Source organism: Tamandua tetradactyla, chromosome 2 (assembly GCF_023851605.1).
Source record: "Tamandua tetradactyla isolate mTamTet1 chromosome 2, mTamTet1.pri, whole genome shotgun sequence".
Lineage (NCBI taxonomy): Eukaryota > Metazoa > Chordata > Mammalia > Pilosa > Myrmecophagidae > Tamandua > Tamandua tetradactyla.
In genome coordinates this window covers 129454711-129472282 of record NC_135328.1, presented here as the reverse complement: position 1 = coordinate 129472282, position 17572 = coordinate 129454711, and the positions used below count along the sequence as shown (strand labels likewise).

General features: G+C 43.4%; 2 long non-coding RNA genes across 21 annotated transcripts in view; one reads left to right on the top strand and one right to left on the bottom strand.

Annotated features, from left to right (window-relative positions):
* The window catches only part of LOC143673853 (uncharacterized), a 53625-nt gene extending 45781 nt beyond the window's left edge, over positions 1–7844 (top strand). The window contains exon 4 of the long non-coding RNA XR_013170740.1: positions 7596–7844. This is a non-coding gene — a long non-coding RNA (uncharacterized LOC143673853). The remainder of the gene's footprint in view (positions 1–7595) is intronic.
* Positions 1–17572, bottom strand: part of LOC143673850 (uncharacterized) — an 84770-nt gene that overhangs the window by 45217 nt on the left and 21981 nt on the right. For 14 of the 20 annotated variants that reach the window (XR_013170722.1, XR_013170720.1, XR_013170721.1 and 11 more), the window contains 7 exons: positions 15152–15456; positions 14319–14377; positions 12256–12341; positions 9106–9186; positions 7095–7673; positions 3867–3955; positions 2962–3386 (listed from right to left, as the gene is read on the bottom strand). This is a non-coding gene — a long non-coding RNA (uncharacterized LOC143673850). Of the gene's footprint in view, positions 1–2961; positions 3387–3866; positions 3956–7094; positions 7674–9105; positions 9187–9251; positions 10956–12255; positions 12342–14318; positions 14378–15151; positions 15457–17572 lie in introns of those variants that run through there. The other 6 variants (XR_013170710.1, XR_013170715.1, XR_013170716.1 and 3 more) reach the window with 6 other exon arrangements.

Genomic DNA, 17572 nt, shown 5'->3' with positions numbered 1-17572 from the left:
CCCCCTCACCTATCAATCAGACAAGCACTTCACTAGAACATCAGGCTGTGCCTACTGAAAACAGACACAGACTTGACAGAGCAGGAAGGGCCAAGAGCCTCAGTCTGGGCCAAAGTCTTTGGGGAGAAGCCAGAATTCACAGCATAAATCCATGTGGCAGAGGGACAGTGCCCACATTCACTTCACCACATAGTCTTGGAGATGTGGGGACAAGCCACTCTGCTAAGTGCCATTAATACTGCAACGCTGGGTTTTAGGCACGGAGGCTATTAGGAATAGCCTGAATTAGGGAAGCATATCTGAATTTGCAGCCTAGTTCCCCAGCCCCTTGTAACCTTGATTACATAACCTTTAAAACTGTTTTCCTTTTTAAATGCAATACTACATGAAAAGAACAAAGTGTCTTCCGAATATGACAGAAGCCAACATTTACATGTGATTCAGTGGCCTTTGCCTGGAAGATGCACAGGCGCCGCCTCTGCTCTGAGATGACAACACGAGGCAGTTTACTGGCACCCTCCTTTGCAGATGGGGAACCCGCCTGCCCCTCCTGTGACAGCGCTGGGATCTACCGGGGTCTCTCTGGCTGTGGAGCTCCCTCCCCTGCTCGCGGTCCATTTACAAACCCGCATGTCTTCCCGGCGGCGCTGCAGGGGCCCTTCCCGGTCCAGACTGCAGGCTGCGCTGGGCCCAGGGTCTCCACCCCCGGGCCCGCCCCGAGCACCGGCTCTGGACCAGGACGCAGCTCCTGGGAGCTCTGAGTCCCACTACAGTTTCTATTGTCCACGAGGTCCAGGACTTCCCTCTCCGCCCGGGTGGCGAGCCCTCTCCTCCACACTAGTCCTGCGGTCGCGGGGACACGTCCCCGGCGCCCCGTCCCGAGACCGGGACCTGGTCCCTCGGGATCTGCAGGAGGCGGGGGCAGGAAGGTGTGGACTGCGCGTGCACAGGGCGCCCAGCCCTCCACCAGGAACAGCAAGGAAACCGCAGACCACCCGTGACTGCAAGTCCGGAAACGCATCGCTCACGAAGCCACTAACTTTTGTCTTTGATTTTCTTTTCGAAGCCTTCAGGAATTACAAAGTGTCATTAAACGTCTGATACCTAGAGCCCAGGTGATCCTAAAACCCCAGGGTTTATGGGTTAAAATTTATGACATAACAGCAAATGATAGTGTGACCCTTGTAGGATTCTGGGTGGAGAAAACACAAGCTATGGAAGACATTTGGAAACAATTGGGGAAACTTACTGATGGACTGATATCAGAAATAAAAAGGAAAATAAATGTTGCTCTTGTTAATTGTGATCATGAAGGGAGGTTTTTTTTAAAGGGACGCATTTGAAAGTGTTTAAGCTGGTGTTATGTATGTGTAATTTCCTTTGAAATATTTCACCAAAAAACAATTAGAGGAGAACTATATGGAAAAACCTTAAGAATTCCTATATTCAGATGAGTATGCTTATCTTAACTATTTTCTACTTTTCTGCATATGAAATTTTTATAAAGTGTATAAAGAGAAAATATGTGCTACCACTAGAGTATACACTTTTTAAAACTCAGAGGTACCAAAGATAAAGATACATGTAAATGGCTCTAGTTAACAAAGCTACGAAATATAACTGATACCTGATACTAGAAAATGAAGTCCAGAATTAAGAGAAAAGTGTTACAAAAGTGATTCTCTGAGTTTTCTCTAGAAACAAAGGAAAAGCAAGTAAGCTGTTCAAATGTACATAAGCCATGCTTGAAAGTAAATAAGAAAAAGATTGTTATGTACCTCATGTTTCTTGAAGAGAAGAACTTTTTGGAAATTCATATGCCCACTTCTGACTCTACCAAATTCCAAGTCCTTAGCAGAATATTTTATGACCTTTTGTTACTAAACTACATACACCCACTCACACATATTTTCTTGGTCATTATTACTTTTATACATGGAAAATATGTTTCTATTAGTAAGAAAACATATCAATTTTCCCACTTAGTTATTACAACTTATGCAAATAAAGGAATAAAACTACCCTGTTGATACTGAAAAAACATTAATAAATACTAGGTTTCTCTAGGAAAAGACTGAAATTTCTTTAATAAAATCAGAATTGTCAAAATGTTTTCCATGTGTTTTTCCTCTGACATTTATAGATGTTATTTACCAACTTAAAGAAACTATTACAAATTTCATTCAAATAAAAACTTTCAATGATGATAAGCTGAAAATACATAGCAATTTCTCTGCATTAACATAAGTGCTTCACCAAAATAGGTTTTTAAATTGGTACTGATACAACAGAAATTCAAGTCCACGAAACAGAAAAAGTGACAAGGCAATAGATGTCATAGGCGAGGCTTAAATCAGTGGGGAAAAGGGCATGCAGTGATTACAGGAACAAAGCACGGGCCTGTCTATGCTGTGTAGAGAGCTACTAAAGCATATGTCATGGGAATGAAGACTCAGGGCACAACAGAAACTTTTGGCAAATGACCGTTTTATGAATTACTCAGCACAAAGGATCTAAAGGAGCATGGGAGAAAATTACATTGTGGCTGGTCTTCCCAGAGTGGCCAAAACTGCTTAGGCCTGGGTCAGTAGATGCAGTTCCATGTGCCCCACTGTACATTGGCCAAGACACACAGAACTGTGCTGTTTGAGATGGTATTGATCCATCCTGAGTGGAGGGGGCTGCCACTGAGAGTTCCTGCCTTGATTAGTGTCTGGGGCCACCTGTGGAATGGAAACAGACTGAAACATAGTGGCCCAGTAGAAGAGAAGGTGGGGTACTGGTGAGGGCTGGGAGAAGGCTGCTGAGCTTGTGATGGTGAATTCCCTGGGACTGCAATAAGAAACTCTCAGAGAGATTCAAGCTGCAATAAAGGAATTCCTAAATTCTTGAAGAAAACAAAGGTTTTTGTAAAAATATAAAAAATAAAATTCCTTGGCTATTTTCTTAGGAAATACTCACCCTTCTTCATCCTACTGTAAGCCTGAAATTGGTCCCTGAGTCCTGCTCTGTGCTCCAGGAGCCTGTCCCAGGTTTTTCCATTTCGAAGTGTGGTGCTGCTCCTATAGGCACAGCAGGCCATGCAGGAGAAGCTGGGAAGTCATGAAGAAGGGGCATCAGAAAAGGGAGAAGAAAGGAGGGAGAAAGGAGGGGAGAAGGTGGGGTCAGAGGGTGGGGAAAGGAAGGGCCAGGGGCACAACCAGCTCTCCCCATGGCTCAGCTGACCAGGGTTGTACTGGGATCACAGGCAGGGCTGGGGAAGCCAAAGGCAGAAACAGAGTCTTCTAAGTTGTTGGATTTCTGAAGGTCCTGTGGATTTGTCCTCTTTATAGATGGGAATTTCAGTCTTTGCCAAATTGGACCCTACTCAGTATCATGTGCGCTTCCTTGGAGAAGAAAAAAATAATCTTAATTTCCCTTAAACAGGTTACATTTTCATTTTATCTATTTAGGATAGTCTTTCACGGTTGCATGTACTTAGTTACTAGACTGAAGGGAATTTTTTTTTCCATTTAGTTTTTTCTTTGTTGGTGTATAGAACCGCAACTGATTTTTTCATATCCAACATTGCTGACTCCATTTTTTAACTATTAGTTTTCTTGTGGAGTCTTTGGGATTTTCTATTAGTAGGAACATGTCATTGGGGAATATACTTTTAATTCCTCCTTTCCAATATGGGTGTATATATTTCCTTTACTAGCCTAATTCCTCAGTCCAGAACTTCTAATACAATGTTCAATAGAACTGGCAGGAGCAGGCATCCATGTCTATTCTATATTTTAGTAAAAAAGTTTTTTTCCATTGTCAGAATTTTCTATTCTATTTTTTACTGACATATATTATATATTCACATGCAATGTACTCACCCAAAGTGTGCAGTCAGTGGTCCACAATATCATCATATAGCTGTGTATTTATTATCACAATTGACTCTTTTTTTTTTGTGAAAAATAACCTATACACAAAAAAAGCAATAAATTTCAAAGCACATTGCAACAATTGTACAGTTGTAGAACAGGTTTCACAGTTTGGTATGAGTTACAATTCCACAATTTTAGGTTTTTACTTCTAAGTGCTCTAAGACACTGGAGACTGAAAGAAATATTAAATTGATTCAGCCATCATACTCATTTGTTAAACCCTAACTTCTCTGTATAACTCCATCACCTTTGATCTTTCTCCCACTCATTAGGGGCATTAGAGCTATGACCATTCTAAGTTTTTCACTTTGGAAGGACAATTTGACTGGGTACAGAATTATTGACTGAAAGTCTCTCTCTCAGGATCTTAAACACATCACACACTACCATCTTGGCACCATCAGCGCCAGTTGAGTAGTCCCAACTTGATCTTATGCGGTTTCCATTGTACGTAGTACACTGCTTTACTCTTGCTGCTTTCAGGATTTCCTGCTTCTCTTCATTTGACAGACTGGTTAGTACGTGTCTTGGAGTAGGCCTATCTGGATTTATTCTAGTTGGAGTTCATTAGGCTTCTTTGATTTGCATATTTATGTCTTTTATAAGGGTTAAGAAGTTTTCCCTCATTATATACTCAACTAATATTTCCAGTTGTTTACTCTTCTCTTTTCCTTCTGGGACACCGATAATTCTTATATCTGTGCACTTTGTTTTGTCCATCATTTCCCTGAATTCCAATTCATATCTTTCCTTTTTTTCCCCCCATTTGCTCATTTGTATGTACAAATTCAGTTGTCCTGTCCTCTAGTTTGCTTATTCTTTCCTCTGCCTCTTGAAATCTGCTGTTTTGTATCTCTAGAATATTTTTGATTTGGTCTACAGCATCTTTAATCTCTATGATATCTGCTATTTTTCTATATATTCTTTCAAATTCCTCTTTATGCTCTTTCAGTGTCTTCTTGATCTCCTTTGTGTCATTAGGAATCCCATTTACTTTATATAGTAGATTTATATGAACAACTTTGATTAGTTGTTCCAAAGACTGTGTCTCCTCTGCTGTCTTAATTTGGTCATTAGGCTGGGCTCCATTTTTCTGCTTCTTCATATGGTTAGTGATCTTCTGTGGCCTTTGAGACATGTAAGTATCTTGATAGGGTTTCTTTGGAAGTTGATTTCATTCAGTAGTCTAAAGCTTTGTATGTGCGAGATGGATGTGGAGCAGGATGTGGGGGCAAATCTGTGTGGTCACGGGCTGCGCCACATGCATGGGTAACGGGTTGGGGATGCTATGCTGGTGCCTGTGAGCCTGGAGTGCAGGGCACTGGGCTGTGGAGGTGAGTGTGGGGGCCGTGGGGGTGGAGTGCAGCTCAGGCAGGCCTTGGCACACACCAGCAGGGTGTGACACAGAGGTGGGGTGTGGAGTGTGGCAGATGGGGGGCTTTGTGGACACACGGGGTTTGGTACATGGGCAGCATGTGGGTGGGTACATGAAGTGTGGGGGTTGTGGGTAACACAGTGCTTGGTATGGGGCCCAGGTAGGGGATGATACAGGTGCATCCTTGTACGGGGTAGGGGTCCATGAGGGGTTGGGATACAGATGCACAAGTGTGCAGGTTTGGGGCACAGGGTGTGGGGTGTGCAGGATGTGGGACAGGGGTTGGTGATATCAGGTGGGTGGGGCCCTGACAAGGGTGTGCAGGAGCGTGGGGCAGAGGATCATGCACGTGCAGGGCAGGAGCTATGTGATACAAAGGCACATGCATGCACATGCCAGTTGTGGGAGCAGGGTGCTTGTGCTGGGGGTGCGGCAAATGTCTGCACTTCTGCAGGGCAGTGCCTGTGGGGTCCAGGTGTCAAGAGGTTTGTGCACAGATGTGGGGGTGCCCAGGGGGATGTGGCTATGCACACGTGTTTCCGGGGACATGGTCCTAATGTGTGTGCATCTGGGGATGGAGTCCTTGTGTGCACATGTGCAGAAGTCACGGCCAGCATGGTGAGGGTGTACATGTGTGGCCTGGATGCACAGGACAGCACTTGCTGAGAATTGAGAAGGCATGGTGGGAAAGCACACATGTACGTGCGTGGATCTGGAGACCAGGGTCTGACATGTGTGCATAGGGTTCAGGAGGATGGGGTGGGGTTGTATGACTCTATGCTCTGGAGGCAGATGTGTCCCAGCTATGAAAGTGAGCACCTGCCGTCTTGGTATGCAGGTGACTGCTTACAGGGGCCAGTGAGGGAAAGGAGAGGGGTAGGGGCTGGGAACAGGTTCACAGTTCCTGGGAGTGGTGGGGCAAGACTGTGCACTTGTGTGAGAGAGCTGCATCAGCCTGTGGCAGGCGAGCATGTCTGTGTGGGGCAGGGATGCCTGGGGGCATTGAGGCAGGGGTGTGGGAAGGTGGTGAGGGGGTGGGTGATGGGGTTCGGGTGCCTGGGTATGAGAGGAGGCACAGGGCAGGGGTAGCATGTGTGGGTGTAGCAGTTTCAAGAAACGTGGCTTGGCTTACTTCCTAGTTCCTGTCTCCCTGCTCTGCACTCCTAAGGGATCAGGGTCTCCATTTGGAAAGGGACACATTAGACTCTGCACTAGCTGGTTGGTCTCTGGGTCTCTGTGACTAAATTATTCAGTTATTACAAACAGGGCCATCCTAAGTGGTGTAGAATACCCTTCCAGGTCACTTACACTCTGGAATCGCTGTCCTAGTCATTTTTCTTTCACTTCTCTAGCTGTTCCTTGGGGCAGAGTTGAACTCAACCTATCTCATTCTGCCATCTTCCTGATAGTAAGAAAGTTTGCAGTTTTTCACCATTAAGATAACAACTGCACTATTTATTCTTTCAAGCAAAGGGGACAACCAGATCAATAGGCCAAGCCCTCCATCTTGGGGTCTGCCCCTATGAAACTAATTTATGCAAAGGTTAGGCTAAGCCTACTTAAAACTAAGCCTAAACATCACACCCCAAGGACCTCTATTATTGCTCAGATGTGGCCTCTCTAAGCCAACGCAGCAGGTGAACTCACTGCCCTCCCCACCTCATGGGACATGACTCCCAGTGGTGTAAGTCTCCCTGGCAATGTGGGGCAGAAATCTCAGGAAAAGCTGGGCCCCAGTTTATCAATCTTTTCCTTTTGTGGGCATTCTAAAATTAATCTTGGAAAACAAAGGTGCTTACCTCTCAGCTGACCTTCCAGAATCTAATGACCTCTGCAGGATTCTGCCTGCCAAAACTCAGAAACTCTCCTGGGTAGCTATGGTTTGAGAACCGCTCCTTAGGAAGCAAGGCTTTTTTCCTTGTCCAACTTGAAGAACACCTCTGGTCTGAAAATGCAATGCCCTTTAAATTGGAAAAATTGAATGCTTAGGCGCACACATGAGCTTTTTGTGTCTGGCACCTTTTTCCAAAAGAGGAAGAAGACAATGTTTCAGAGGCATCTTGAAGGTGCTGTGTTGCACAGAATATTCACTCTTTCTAGACCTCATAAAGATTCAGTTACTTTGGAATTCAAAATGAAAAAAGATGAGTATCATTAAAGTATAAATAAAGTGTTCATGTGTAATGGCAACATTAAAAAGGAAATGCCTTCTATAGAGACGTACACAAGTAAGTCATATAAACATGCTCACCCACGGAGACGAGGCGGATGCATTTCTCCAGCTTCACATCTCTTTACAGGTTCTACTGAGCAGGGCCCAGGTGCTGCCACTCCTCCTGGGTGAGCTCCACAGCCACGTCCCTGAGTGACACTGAGGCCTGGAACAAGACATTTCTGTTCATGTTGAAGGATTCACAAGTAGGTTATTTCACAGAAAATACATAAGAAATCTATTCTTAGGGTGTTTATCCTAAAAATCTTAAAGAAAATGATTATAAAGAATGCTTACCCTGGACTTTATCCTATGCTTTGATGGTATTCAACTCATAAAAACGTTTATAACATAATTAATGTGTATATATTTACGAGTTATAAAAATGTACTGTCAATAAATATATTAGAAAGGCTGTTGCTTTTAAAAACTATTTTTTATAGCATGTAAAAAACATAAATACACTTTCTTCAACTTTCATTACACATCCAAATAGACTACCCTCAGCATACTCTAGGACAGCAGTCAGCAAACTATGCACCAATTCCAGTTGGATTGAGTTTTTACAAATAAAGTTTTATTGGAATGTTGCAATGCACAATCATTTACATATTGACTCTGGTTGCTTCTGGGTAGGTTAGGGGAAGAACAGTCACTGCCTAAATCCACTCGGACCTATTACTTACTGCCATATCATATTTACAAACTGACTGTGGAGCTGAACACTCAGAGATCTTATGACTCTCACAGCTGCAAATAATTTCTAACTGACCCTTCATAGCAAAAAAAGTCCCAATTCCTGGACTATATAGCCAATTAAAAGAAGGACTGTCTGACTATATGAAAATAATAAAGAAAGTACATTTTATCGAGAGAGATATGAAGACAAAGCAAAAAGGATAAAATAATACACATCCTGTAAACACTGACCAAACGAAAGTTGATGTGGTTATATTAATACCAAGAAAAGTAGATTTTAAGATAAGAAAGAATTACGAAAGATAAAAAGAACAGTTTAAAATGATGAAATAGTCTTATGAACCAGAAGACAGACACCTGTTTTGCATGTACCTCCTCCAAATATGCAAAGAGAAATTGACAGGAATGCGATACTACAGCCTAAAGGCCAAATCTGGCCCACCATCTGTTTCAGTAGTTAAAATTCTATTGGAACACAGCCACATTCACGCCTTTAGGTATCACCTTAGCTGCTATAGTGCTATAACTGCAGAGTTCAGTAGCTGCAACACAGAGTACAGCTTACAAAGCCAACCAGCGTAGATTCACAGAAAAAATCTGCTCACCACCATGGTAAAAGATTTAAATTACATAATAAACCACGCTGACTGAAACTAAATGGACTAGCCACTACATAATATGTTATTTTCTGGTGCATTTTTCTTATTTTACAAACAGAACATTAGCCTCAACAAATTACAAAAAATTAAAATCATACATTGTGCATTTGTGCTTTAGCTCAAATACAGAGACCTGAAAAAAGCAAAACATCTTCACAATGAGAAAAAAATTGCTGGGAAACCTAAAAATCAGTTTTCTTGAACCCACCAGGGAACTGAAATTGCAGAGCAAATACCAACCTGGATAAGGAGAGGCAGGTCACTGAAGAGTGCAAAAGGGCCTGCTCAGTTGGTGATTTGGAGGAGATGCCACCAGAATCCCTATAAACCAGTAAGAAGAAAAAAGGAGACACATTTCAACATTTATAAAATGTAGCCAACTGTGGGCTCTGATGACTGTGTGAAAGCCCTGGGGGCTACAGACATGGCAGGATTTCCACTGTCCTATGGGATTGGCCCTAGAGCCCAAGCTGACAGTCACAGACGAGACGAGAGAGAATCCAGAAGAATGCCCCCTGCCCTGAAGTACCGCCTAGGGTAGAGAAAGACTAATCCCTGTCTAAATCCCTTCAGACCAATTGCTTACATCAAGGATAGAACAAATCACTTAATATAGAAAAGGGAAGTCCTTAAAACACATAACGTGGGTGGGATCCCACACCTGGCCTGAGGTCCTGGACTTCAGACCTCAGCCTCCATGGTTCTCCTCTGAAGTTACTTTCCCTTCACTGTGGCCCTTCTCTGAACCTCATAGTACAAACTGGCACTGGCTGTCTTTCTACAGGTCCCACAGCACTCTCGTTGGCTTTCTAGGCAGCAGCCTTGGATCATGCCCATCACACATAAGGAGTTTCCACAAATCCTTCCTGGATAACTCCATGTCCGATCCTCACTTTCTCTGAAATGGCTGGCTGGTTCCACATTTGGTTAAATCCTCACATGGAGCACTATTCTCTGGGGTCTCCCTTCCAGGAAGCCCACAATTTGCCACAACATCAACTTCTGCTTTCTTTCTACCCAAGAGAACAGGGCTCACTCTCTCTCTCCAGTCGCATTTCACGATAAACTGTGAGGAAAAACCATGCTGCACATTCGACCTTGAATTTGGAGACATCTTCTGCTAAATATCCAAGTTCAATGGCATTTAAAATCTCCCTGCCAGACAAAGCCACTAGTCCATTCTGCCCAATTATCTGCTATTTGAAAACAAGGATCGCCTTCCTTCCAGTTTGCAATCACACATGCATCATTTTGGTCGACGGCCTTGTCAGAGGTATCTTTAGAGCCCACATTTCTAACAACAGCCTCTTCACAGCATTCTAGGCCTTCTCTTTCAAGGTTCGTACAATTCTCCCAGATTCTTCCCCATATATATTTAAAAAGCTGTTCCAACATCTTTGGTATTTGTAAACTGCAGCAGCAGCACCCAACTCCCCAGTACCAAATCCTCTTCTAGTTTGCTACCTGCAGGAATGCAATATACCAGAGACAGAATGGTTTTTCAAAAGGTGAATTTAATAATTTGTGAGGTTACAGATCTAAGGCCGAGAAAATGGCCCAATTAAAAAAAGTCTACAGAAATGTCCAATCAAAGGCATTCAAGGAAAGATACCTCAGGTCAACAAGGTGATGAAGTTCAGGGTTTCTCAACCTGCTCAAGTGAGAAGGCACATGGTGAACACAGAGTTTCACTCTTGCCTGCAAAGGCACATGGTGAACACAGTCAGTGCGCCTCTCTCATCTGGAAGGGCACATGGTGAGCACGGCGTCATCTACTACTTTCTTCTCCTGCCTTCCTGTTTCAGGAGGCTCCCTGGGAGGCATGTTCCTTCTTCATCTCCAAAGTTCGCTGGCTGGTGGACACTGCTTTTCGTGGCCATGTCGTTCTGCTCTGCTCTCCGTGCGTCTTTCATTCTCCAAAATGTTTCCTCTCTTACAGGACTCCAGAAACTTACCAAGAGCCACTAAAATGCCTGGAGACATGTCGTCACCTAATCCGGCATAACAACCACGGTTCATTGAATCACATCTCCAGGCAGAGGACCTGATTACCGTTTCAAATTTACATCATTGGATAGGGATTATTCTGCCTGTATGAAATGGGATTTAAAATAAGAACACAGCATTTCTAGGGGACATACATTGTTTCAAATCAGCACATTCCACCGTGTGGACCCTAAAAAGGACATGTTTTCCTCATATACAAAATACATTCATTTCATAATAATAACAGGGAACCTTAAAACATTTCGATAGCAACAGACATGAAATACAAAGTTAGAAATGAACAAACTCCTATCAAAGTGAGTTACAGCACGGTCTCTGAAAGGCAAAATTACCCTGTGGCTTCGGACCTTTAAAAACCCAAGATACGTCACTTGCTGCCAACATACAAGGGAGGAAGAGTCATGGTATACACCTATGCATCCCATACGGTGGAGGGAACACAGGGGACACAGGACACAAGCGGTTTCAAAAACCTGCAGGGCAAAGTCCACTAGACTTCACATTCTGAGAGTCACTCCTCCTGGAGGCTTCTGAAAGCAGCAGGCCCACCTGTTCCAAAGGCCTACGCAGAGCTCTGCCTCTCCCCAAATGCAACCGTGGGGGACACTGGGGAGAACAAGTTTTCCTTGGGACCACCCATGGTGGCTGTACCTGGGCTCCCTGACATCTCCATGGCATACACTCAACCCCACCATGTGGTGGCAGCCAGGCTCTCCCCAAATCCCAGGGAATGTGCGTTACTCTCTGCAAGGGCTGAGGCCGAATGACTCTTCCACTGCAATGAGGTGGAAGGCCCATCCTCGGCCTTTGGGGCAGACTCACCCTCTCCACAGGCTCGGGTGGGTCCGCTCTCCTGGCCAGAGACTGCTTCACTTCGGACCTCAGCCCCTAAGGTTTTGCCTCTGAAGTTGTTTTTCATCCAGTAGGTCTCTTGTCTGAACCCCAAGTCCAGGCTGGCAGTGGCTCTCTTGATACAGGTGCCACAGCACTCTCGCTGGCTTTCTATGCAGTAGCCTTGGACCATGCCCATCAGACATAAGGAGTATCCTTCCTGGATAACTCCATGTCTGATCCTGGCATTCTCTGAAAAGGCTGACTGGTGCCAGGGTTCTTGCAATTCTCCCAGACTCTTCCCCTTATCCATTTCAGTAGCCATTCCAACATCTTTGGTATTAGCAAACTGCAGCAGCAGCATCCCACTACCCCATACCAAAATCTGTTCTTGTTTGCTAGCTGCAGGAATGCAATATATACCTGAAATGGAATGGCTTTTAAAAAGGGGAATTTAATATGTTGCTAGTGTACAGTTCTAAGGACGAGAAAATGTCCCAATTAAAATAAGTCTTTAGAAATGTTCAATCTATGGCATCCTGGGAAAAATACCTTGGTTCACGAAGGCCGATGAAGTTCAAGATTTCTCTCTCAAGTGACAGTGGACATGGTGAACACAGTCAGACTTTCTCTGTCTTCTGCAAAGGCACATGGTGAACATGGTCAGGGTGCCATTCTCATCTGGAAGGGCACATGGTGAGCACGGAGTCATCTGTGAGCTTCACATTTACATATTGACTGTGGAGCTGAACAGTCAGAGATCTTATGACTCTCACAGCTGAAAATACTTTCTACCTAACCCTTCAGAGGAAATAATGTACCAATTTTTGGACTACATAACCAATTATCAAAGGACTGTCTTACTATATTAAAATAACAAAGAAAGCACATTTTTTTTAGAGAGACAGAAATGTTGGCATGTTTTTGGGCTTGCTTTGCATTCTGGTTTGGGTGGAACTATTGTAAATAGAATATTTTCAAAAATACTTGTGCTAAGGTTGGGTTTTAATCCAGATTCCTGGAATCCTTTAAAAGTAGAGTGAATATCAGACTGAGAATAAGTCATGAGAAGGATTTGAAAAGCAGTGGAACCCAAAGAGGCCAGGAGAGGCTGCCACATGCATTGCTATGAGACATAAAGCCACGGAAGAAGGACTGGTGGTAAGAGACCCAGAATGCCAGTCTTCTGGAGAAAGCACCACCCTGATTGTGGATTCCTAGCCTCAAATCCATGAGTGATAAATTCCCAGTGTTTAAGCCAACCTGCTGCATCGTATTTGATATAGCAGCCAGGAAACTAAAACAATAAGAGAATACCCATGTTCAAGGGAAATGTACCTGGGACCATTTTGTGTTTAATGTGCAATTGTGTAACCTGCTCTCAAATGTTCACAAGATAGAAAGCATACACTCAGATGCAAATAGGAGTAGCCCAAAGGAAGAATGAGTAAACATGAATCAAAGTCAATTGGGATAATCCAAACTGAGGGATAGAAAGTAAACAAGAATGGAAAACAATGAACTAAGCCTTGGAGACAAGTGGGACATCAACATACATGGAACAGGCACTGCAGAAGGAGAAGAGAAAAAGGGGACGAATAATTTGAAGTAAAGAAAATGGCTAAAAACGTCCCAAATTTGATGGTCAATATATTCACGTACACATTCAAGAATGTCAATAAACTCAAAGTATGATAATTCAAACACAAACACACTGTATCACAAACATGATAAAATTCTGCTGGAAGTCAAAGTCAATGAGTGACTCTTGAAAGCACTAACAGAGAAGCAACTCATCAATTCCAAAAAATCCTAAGTAACACCAACATGCATGCAACTAACAACAAATTTCTAGTACAGAAGGTGAAAATTTAGAGAATGGAAAGAAATAGATATTTTGACAATAAATCTAATGAAGGATGTCCAACATTTCATTCACCTCTATAGTGAAAAACTCATTAGCAGCGTCTTCTGTGGAAATTGAAAAAATTCCTAGGATAATGCAATAGACCATAAACTCCTGAAGAACTAGGACTTGGGGACTTTACACTACCATTTTTCAAGACTTACTATAAAGCAACAGTAATTATGACAGTGAAGTATCAGCCAATAGACAGACAACTGGGGTTTATACAACACAAAGTTTAGATTAGCCCTGCACAGTCAACTGATTGACAACAGAGGCCCCAAGGCAACTTGGTAAAATAAGGATGGTCTTTCCAACTTGAGGGTTGTTACTGAAAAGATATGCACTGTCGCCTACATGAAAAACATCAGGATGTTTTGCAAAAACTTCAGTGTGTTTTGTTTCCATGAGGTCTGATTTATTCTTCCCATTAATTCAAATATTTAAACAAATGTTATCTGTTCTGACTTCCTCCAGTGCCTTTCAGAAAAATCAGAAATAAACTTGAAGCTCCACTTTGGAAATCTACAACACCAGAGGACCTGAATTTTCCTAGATGACAACTTTATCCCTCTATTCTGCTTTTCCTCCCTAATGAATATTACCTAATGATTCTGATCTACTTTGAATTCTACTTTTCCATTTTAATGCGTGGACCCATAAACATTAATAAAATCCACCATAAAACATGCATCAAGAAACACCTCACCTGAGATATGTCCAATTTCTGCTCCTTTTGGAAGAGTGTAGAGAACGGGAATGGATAAGCTGAGGTACAAAAAGAGGAACTGAGTCATGAGAGATCTGGTGAGCTCCTTATCTTCCTGCCTAAAAATCTTATCACAACAGCTTTCATGACCTGAACTTGTGCATCTCCTACAGGATCACCTGCGCTTAACCCCACAGTTCTTCACTGGTTGAATTAAATTCTCTTCCTATTGATCTATGAACAACCTATGTCCCCTCTGATCAACTCACAAAAAAATTAAAAGAGGATTAATATTAATAGCTTCTAAATATTATTTACATCTCAAGGTAGAAAATCAACAGAAAATTCTGAAAAAAGAAAGATGGGATTTTTTAATGACGGAAAATTTCTTAATCCTGTTGTTCTAACTGGTTGCTGTATTTCAAGAAGACTTTTGGATAAGACACTTCTGTTGACTTACTGAGACAGACTGAACACCAGTACTCCTAGCACTGTGCTAAGTGATCCTGGAAAAGCCACTCCTTTGAGGCCTGATAGTTTATTAAGCTTTCAAGAGTCAGAAATAAAATCCCCTACCTGTACTATTATTTTGTGACTCTATATATTCATGATAGAGGGAGCCACAGACAAGCTCAAGATGCAACCTGTGGTGACTGACACGGGGTGACAACAATTCAGAATCTAGAAAGAGGGAGGGAAGAATGAAGAAAATGGGAGGCCCTTGAAGGGGGGTGAGGGCAGCATTTCCTCAGCTCTGGCTGGTTCTGTCTTCCCTGTAGATAATGCCCTCATAAGCCCTCCAGCCATGTGGCTGTTCCTGGGCAGTCACTCACCCCTTCATCCCAGGTCACCACCTTCTGCAAGTTGATCCACGATGTCCACTGTCACATGGACTGGGATTGCTTGTGGATGTGGCAACATCACCATCTGGCTCACTCAGGGCAAGGGGATAAAAAACGACTTCTGGTGGACCAATTCGAGGCCTGCTCTTTTCTGGACTCTTCTGCCCTGCTCTGTAGCTCTGCTGAGTACTCTCTGGCTAGTGAGGCTGTTCTTTCAGGTAGGTCTCCTGCTTGTGCGGCTCTGTCCTTCCTGCCCCATGAGCACTGCTTCATTCCAGAGAGGCTGGGACGTAGTCCTGGGGAGAAAAATCAGGTTAGTTGAAACCTTCATCTAGAGTAGAGCTGCTCAAAATCAGCAGTACTGATATTTTGTGCTGGGTAATTGTGTGGTATGAGGGGGCAGATTTGGGCATTGTGGAATATTTAGCTGTATCTCTGGTCTCTTCCCAATAGAGGCCAACAGCACTTCCCTTCTCAGCTGTGATGACAAAACTGTCTCCAGACATTCCAAACAGACCCTGGGGAGGAAACTGGCCCTCCCCGTCCCCAGATGAGGACTAATATAAGGCCTTAAACCTGACTCTTGGACTTCAGGAGTGTACTACCCATGCCTGTGGTCAGTAGCCACAGGTGACCAAAGTACTCGAAATGTGGCTAGTATAACATGTTGAAATAATATTTCAGATGTTTTGGGTTAAACACAATGTCTCCTTAAAATTAATTTCACCTATTTATTTTACTTTATTAATGTCACTAGGAGAAAATTAAAAATTACACACGTGGTCCCTTACCTACCTATCAGATAAGCGCTGCACTAGAACATCAGGCTGCGCCTACTAAACACAGACACAGACTTGCCAGAGCAGGAAGGGCAAGAGCCTCAGTCTGGCCCAAGGTCTTTGGAGAGATGCCAGAATTCACGGCATAAATTCACCTGGGAGAGGGTCATTGTGTCCACACTCACTTCACCTTCAGTCTTGGAGATGTGGGGACAAGCCACTCTGCTAAGTGCTGTTAGCATTGAATTATAGGCATGGAGTCTATTAGGAAAAACCTGAATTTGGGGAAGCATATCTGCATTTGCATTCCAGCTCCCCCACCCCTGAAAGTTATATTTAAAGGTTATATAACCTTTAAAACTGTTTTCCTTTTTGAAAATATGGTGTTCTAGTTTGTAGCTGCCGGAATGCAATATGTCAGAAATGCAATGGCTTTTAAAAAGAGGAACGCAATAAACTGTTAGTTTACAGTTCTAAGGCCAAGAAAACGTCCCAATTAAAGTCTATGGAAATGTCCAATCAAAGGTATTCATCCAGGGAAACATACCCTGGTTCAAGAAGGCCGATGAATTTCAGGGCTTCCCTCTCAAGTTCGCACATGGCGAACACGGTCAGGGCTTCTCTCTCAGCTGAAAGGGCACATGGCAAACACGGCAACGTCTGCTAGCTTTTTCTCCTGGCTTCTGATTTCATGAAGCTCCCTGGGAGGTATTTTCCTTTTTCATCTCCAAAGGTCGCTGGCTCGTGGACTCTTTGCTTCCTGGTGCTACAGCATTCTCTGCTCTCGCCGATTATCTCTCACTCTCCAAAATGTTCCCTCTTTTATAGGACTTCAGAAACTAATCAAGACCCACCCAAATGGGTGGAGACATGCCTCCAGCTAATCCAGTTTAACACCCACTCTTAATTAAATCACATCTCCAGGGAGATTATCTAATTACAGATTCAAACATACAATACTGAATAGGGATTAGAAGAAATGCTGCCTTACAAAATGGGATTAGGAATAAAACATGGTTATTCCTATAATTAGGGCATTTGTAAGGATTAAATGAAATACTAAATGAAAAGAACAAAGTGATGTCTAAATATGATAGAAGCCAACATTTACACATTACTTATTAAGTGGCCTTTGGCTGAATGATGTACAGGCGACACCTCTGCTCTGAGAATGACTCCCTTCTTTTCAGATGAGGAACCCACCTGTCGCTCCTGTGAATGTGCTGGAATTTATCAGGGTCTCTCCGGCTGTTGAGCTCACGTTCCTGAAACTGCCCTATCTGTGCACTTGCGGTCCCCTTTATAAGTTTTACTATGCTTTGCCTCTTCGATGTAGCATGCTGCTCTTATGGCAGGCCATACAGAAGTCTGGGATGTCCTGGAGATGCAGCATCAGACAAGGTGAAGGGAATGGAGGGAGAAAGGAGGGGAGAAGGTGGGGACAGGCGGTGGGGGAAAGGGAGGGCCAGGTACACAATCAGTTCTCCTCTGGGCTCCATTAACCAGGGTTGTATGGGGGTCACAAGCAGAGCTGGGGGAGCTGAAGACAGGGACTGAGTCTTCTAAGTTGTTGGATTTCTGAAGTTACTATGGATTTGTCCTCTTTATAGATGCGAATTTCAGTCTCTGCCAA